Genomic DNA, 6,598 nt, shown 5'->3' with positions numbered 1-6,598 from the left:
AAGCCGATGGTGCTACGGCACTAAAAAAATTTGCAGCCTCGCGACGAGATTCGGCATCCCACACAGCATACTCACAGATAATGGCACGAACTTTGCACAGGGAGAACTAAAGGATTATTGCAATGACGTAGGGATCCGGCTTGACCTTGCATCTGTGGCTCATCCACAATCTAACGGTCAGGTCGAACGAGCCAACGGCCTTATACTAACTGGAATCAAACCTCGCCTCGAAGAACCGCTGCGACATGCAACCGGAGCTTGGGCTGAGGAGTTAGACTTTGTTCTGTAGAGTTTACGAACCACCCCCAACAGATCAACTGGATTTACCCCGTTTTTCCTGGTATACGGATTGGAAGCTGTGCTCCCCTCTAACATCATCCACGATTCACCGCGAGTTTCGGCCTACAATGAAGAAACTGCTGACGAGGCTCGACAGGTATCTGTGGACCTGATCGAAGAAGCTTGGAACCTAGCCGATCAACGTTCCGCCATTTACCAGCAGAAGCTCCGACGATACCATAGTCGTCGAGTTCGGAACCGCTCGTTTATGACAGGAGACTTGGTCCTCCGCCTTTGACAGGTGAAAGACCATAAGTTGCAATCTCCATCGGAAGGACCTTTCGTCATCAGCAAAGTGCTTCACAACGGATCTTACTACCTCATTGATTTCCGGGAACTAAAGGATAGACCTGCCAATTGGCACCGGAAACGCAAACGGGAGGATCCGGATGACATATACGATGAAACAGATCGTCCCTGGAATATAGCATAGCTACGTCCTTTCCACACTTAGCAATTTCCGCATTACATATCTTGTAATATCTACGATACATGATCAATGAAATAAAGCATATGGTTCACTCTTTGAGTCTTTTACCTCCTTTAGTTTTTCATTTTTTGGTCGTGTATTTTTTCTGACTAAAACCGCAGAGTTGGATGTTTCCGCCTAGGCGTGTATTAAAGTTGTGATTTTCAAAATCGTCCTTTAGGACGTAAGCTTAAGTTTTCTGGTGGATGAGTTTTTTGTTGCGAACTTATGGATTCATGGTAGCGACTTCCGGCACATTGGCTGGGGGCTTGTTTCTGCGGTTATTGACGGATCGCCATTGGGCTTCGTCGCCGCAGGCGAGCGTTTCCGGCTAAAGGTCTTCCAGCTCGTGGAAGTTCAAATAAGTAAGCCGGAAAACTTAAAAACCAGCACTTGCTTTTCCAACAAACGAAACATGCATATATAAAGTTGAACGGATAGCAGGATAAGTATTTTGCGCCCATGCAATCGTTTCGTCCTAGCTACTTAAGAATATTTAAGTTATTACAAACCCTCGATGGGGCCAAAATGATGCATTGTTTTTTCCGCGGGACTAAGTTTTTTTTACTTCTCCTTGGTCGGAGAAGAGCGCGCTTCATCTTCGGCTTGTGCTTGCCCTTCTTCCGCTTCCTTAGCCGGAGAAGAGACTGCATCTTCATCATCAGCTTCAGCTTCTTCTGTCGGAGAAGTGGCGCCACCCTTGGACTTGTCCTTGGAACTGGTCCAGGTATACTGATCTTCGTCGCCGGATCCGACAGAGCGTGCCTCCGCTTCTCGCTCCTTGTCATATTCAGCTTCAAGGGCTTCGTCAGCAGGGAGCACCACCTTGTCGAAGAATTCATTGTGGTGAATGCGGCGCGCAATCCGGGTATCATAACCACTGCATGCATCCAGTAGTGCGTCCACATTTGCATCCGGAGGAACTTCGGCAGTGGTAATATCAATGTCTAGATCCGGAGCACACGCTAAGCACATGGCCAAAGACATTTGGGTGGCACCCCTGGCAGATGAGGCTTGAAGATCCACAACCAGTTCCGGGAGAGCGTCCATCCTCTTGATAAGATCTCGGACGTTGCAGGTCCTGCTCTCCTTGATTGCCAAGTTGTGGCTGATTTTCTGACATGCGGAGATTAGATCGTTCCAATCTTCTCCGGCGAGCCGGATCAAGTCGTCGCGCGAGAACTGGTTGCGGCGGTCTTCGTCGTATCCAAGCGGCTCTGCACAAAAATGGTCGGAGTTGAGCATCAGTTAGAATTCAGGGGATTAGTTTGACTTTGGAGTTCCGGATACTTACCCATGACATCTGTGTTGAGAAGGTCCCAGCCTTTCTCCGATGTAGTCATGTAGTTCCGGAGCCCATGGACTTCCTTCTGAAGCTGCTGCAGTGTGTCGCTGTGAACCTTCCGCTTTGTCACAAAATCAACCTCCTTTTTTAGGAACTCAGAATTTTTCTCCGCCAGCTGCTTTTCTGGACGCTCCTGTTTCTTTTCCGCCTCCGCGAGCCTGGTCTCTAGATCGTTATACGTGGAGCGCAGGTTCTCGAGCTCAGAGGAAGCAGTGGCGAGGGAGGAAGATGCACCTGTCAAGGTTAAATTACAATCAATTCAAAGTCGGAAAACGTAGAATAATGGTAAGCTCGGTCGGAGACATACCTTGGGCTTCCGCCAGCTGCTTTTCCAGCTCCACAATTCTTTCTTTGCGTGCCTGGATATCATCCGCCTGACTCAAAGTGACGCGACACTGCAGAGAGATGTTCTTGTATAATTCATAGTGCAGCGCCTGTTGTTCCTGTAAAAGACAGAGCACGGATAAGTTTCTGAATGCATATAAGTTTTATGAGTAGACTCTTTTGAAGCATCATTGCCGGAAATCTTTCGAAGCATCATTGCCGGAAATCTTTCGAACCATCAGTTTAGTTTACTCGAAGTTTCAAGGTGCTAACCATTGCTAGTTTCCGCCTAGATACTTGGGGGCTACTGGGAATATTGGTTTACCTTGCGCTTGACGAGCAGCTGGTCGAAGAAGTCGCCGATTTCCTTCTTGTGGAGATGAATCTTGGAAGATTCAACATCAGCCTTACCCCATGCATTGCTCATCATGGAGTTCAGCAGGTCCTGCTCCAGCTCCCACTTTACCGCCTCCGCCAGCTTGTGGAAAAACTTATGTGAATAAGCTTTCAGAGTGGAGTACAGGTGTTATGGGTCCCCGAAGTTGGCCGGAAAACCGACGGCATCCTTAGCCGTAGCTTCAGCCTTGTCGTTGGAGGTCACTTCCGCCTCCTCTGGGATCTTGTACTGAGGCTCCTCTGGAGCCGCTCGCTTCATAGCGGAGCAGCTTCCGCCTCCCTTCTCGCTGCTCACAGGAATGATCTCCGGTTGAGCTTGGGCTGCTGGGTCGGGGGAGCGCTGGGCTTCAGGCGGAGGCGAGTGAGGAGCTGGGTTGGAGGTACTTGGTGGTGTTGGCGTGATCGGAGGCACGACCGGAGATGTCCTCAAATACTTTGTTATTTTCTTCTGGGTGTTAACCCGTGAAGCTGGGACTTTCTGGCTCCTACAACAAGCAAAGGAAAAAAGATAAGTAACAAGATATTGCAGTTAGTAGCATGTGCTTCCGGATACTTACGTGGCGCCGGGGATATGCGGGCGCGACCCTTTCCCTGCTGTGGATAGCAGTTTGAGGCGTTCGCGCTCCACCCTCTTGGAGTTGAGGGGTGGCGGTGGCTTTGTCTTGGCCTTTTTGGCGGAGGCCTCGCCGCTGGCTCCGGCTTCAGAGCCGGAAACCTTGGCGCGGGGACGCTTGGTGGTTCGAGGAGCCACCTTCTTCGGCGCTTGCTCCTCCTCCTCGTCATCGTCCTCCGGATCCTCCTCCGCCCCTTCGGCGCTGGTGGGTACTCGGATCACAATCCTAATATTTTCCTCCGCCAAACTATTGGGCTGAACAGGAAAACATGGAAAAGTTAGAACATTGCAAAAATGAGAAGTTAAATTACTGACGTACGAATACGTACCGGAGGGCACTTTTTGTCGGTAAAGATGTCTTTGTAAATCTCCGGGACCTCCTGGCCTCGGGTAATCTTCACAAGCGTCTTGATCCTCTTGTTCAGAGAATCTGCCGGCAAGTTAACGCTGGTGATGCGGAGCTGATCTTTGACCCCGGAGTACTCGGAGATTAGCCGCTTGTTATACTTGAGCGGCTGGATCTGGCGAGTAAACCAGCTGAGAGTCAAATCCATTCCGGTTAGACCATCGTGGACTAACCAGGAAATTGTCCGCGCTGCTCTGTCTAATTCCGGGAACTGGGCGAGGGCGGGGATGAAGCTCCATCTTGCTAGCTCCTCCGGGGCTTGTTGATAAACTTGGGAAGCCACTCGTGAACGTCCGGAACCTGGATGTTCTTTATGTAGAACCATTCGACATTCCAGTACCGGACTGACTCATGCGATGAATGCAGCGCATACATTCTTTGAGGGCGGAGCCTGAAGGTCATGCTTCCGCAGTTCACCATCATTTTGTTCTTTGTCTCCTTGACGCGGGAGAAGAACTGCCACAGCCGGATGTCGGGGCAGATTCTGAGATGCCCTTCGCAGAGCGTCATGAAGTTTGAGAGGAGGAGATATGAGTTGGGACAGATGTTATGTGGCTGGAGGCCGTAGGTGTTGAGGAAGAACTCGGAGAGGGGAAGGGATAGACCGTGCTCCACCCAAGCCTTGGTGAGGACGCGTTCGTCGGGTTCCGATTTGGGGGTGATGGAGTCCTTCATGAAGCTCCAGTCCGAGCTATCAGGCCCTCCTTCTGGAAAGCCCTGAGCTCCGAATCAGTAACTTCGCACGGCCACCATTGACCCTTTTCACCCTCGCGATTCTGGGCTTTGGATCCCTTCTTTTGCTCCGCTTCCAGCACTTTTGCGGCCATCCTTGCTTGTCCTTCAAGTTCTTCTTGGATTCACTTGAGGGTTGGGATCTGGCCTAAGGCGTTGCTGGAAGAGGCGGAGAAAGGTTGAGCTAGCCTACTATCAGAAATGTGCGGTGGTAGGAAAGCTAAAGGTTCTGGAAAACTCGGTTCCGCTGAGCTTGGTTCTAGATTACTCGGAGAACTACCAGTGCACTTAGGTGAATTAATGGACATATTTCCGGCTGCATGCATACGGCGAAATGGTTTGAGTAGCCGGAACTAAACTAGCTAAACTATGTCTTCTTCTATGGGTCCGGTGAACTTACCGTTAATGGCGTGGCGGTTCCCCGTGGCGCCGGCGAGGTTGAGGTCATCGGACTTGGCGTGCGGAGCTCCGGATGACCTCGATTCGGCGGCGGGCAAGATTTCCCGTTCAACCGTGCGTAGCTCGGGTCGAGAATGGCTCTGCAGCGGCGGCGGGTGAAGCTCTCTGCGGAGAAGCTCGCCGGAGATGAGATCTGCAGGGCGGCGCTGTCTCGCGGTGGAAGAATTAGTGGTGAATGCGGAGAAAAGTGGAAACTTACCTAACACGGGGGATATTTATAGACCCCGCGCGGAGATTCGTGAGTCGGATCCAATGGTGGGAACGGAACGGTCGCACCGTTGGATGACCGCCACGTGTCTTAGGTTAAAGCGGTAAGACTGCACACCACCGAAATTTCCGGCTGAAGATTCGCATCTCCGAAAATTTAGCGCTTGAAAAAAGGAAGTTGTGTGCAACGTGGGCGAAAAATCTGCTAAGTTACCGTTACAGAAGGAAGAATGATTTCCGGTTGATTGAAGTCAGAAACAAAGAAGTTTTGGAAGCTCATCAAGTTTCTCTTCGGATCCGAGTAAATGAAGACGGAAGAATGATGAATCTCGGAGAACTTCGGGGGCTACGGTTGTGGGTATACTTTATGGGTATATCAACGGCTTGGCCAAGATCCGGCAAGCCCGGGTGGCCCAGAGACGGTGATGTGGCATGTGGCCCATCGGGCGGCCCAGTTGATGTAGATCATGATCGATGAAGTCCAACCCAGGAAACAGGAGCCGGTTCTTAACCGACCTACGAAGGAGGCCGGATCCGTGAAGGCCCATAAAGTATCCGGACCCAGTAGGAAGAATAAGGAAAGGTGGATCCTTGTCGTGCACGGCAATGTAATATTTCGTAGTTAGGCATCTTTTACTCCGTCTAGGACTCTCCATGTAAACCCTAGATCCGAGCGTCTTTATAAGCCAGATCCTGGGAGCCCTAGAGGCACAACCACAACTCATTGTAACAACGTGAAAGCGCCCAGATAATTCCAGACAAGCAGTAGTAGGCATTGCCATCGTGCAGGTGATCCGAAGCTGGGTAAATCGCGTATCACCGTCCCGAGGACTCTCCGCCCAATGGCCCCTACTTCTTGTTCCCTCCATGAGGATCCCACCCCTGGGGTACCGTCGAATAGGCAACAACACAACATGAACAAGAAAGTTGAAACTAGTCCATAGCTTTCCAACACCATATCATATGCATCATTTCGACAAGCGGTTGAAAAAAATTGTCCAACTTACTGTTCACCCGTTTATGAATAGGCCCAAATTTTGGTATTTTTAGAATTCTTCAAAAAACATGCGAAATTCGGGAAAATATAAAACATGGAAAAGTTGCGAAATTTCATTATCTATCCAACGGTATATTATTTGCATAATTTGGATAAGATATTTGAAATCGAATTAAAAGTTCATTTTTTGTCCACATAGTCAGATTTTGGTATTTTCGAAAGTAAATTTAAACCATGCATAATCTGCGAAAAGTTTAAAGATGAAAAAGTTGCGGGTTTTCAATATCTTCCCAACGGCATATCATTTGTAT

Source organism: Lolium rigidum, chromosome 2 (genome assembly GCF_022539505.1).
Source record: "Lolium rigidum isolate FL_2022 chromosome 2, APGP_CSIRO_Lrig_0.1, whole genome shotgun sequence".
In the NCBI taxonomy this organism is placed as follows: Eukaryota; Viridiplantae; Streptophyta; class Magnoliopsida; order Poales; family Poaceae; genus Lolium; species Lolium rigidum.
The sequence above is the reverse complement of the archived record's forward strand: the minus strand, read 5'-3'. Positions refer to the sequence as shown.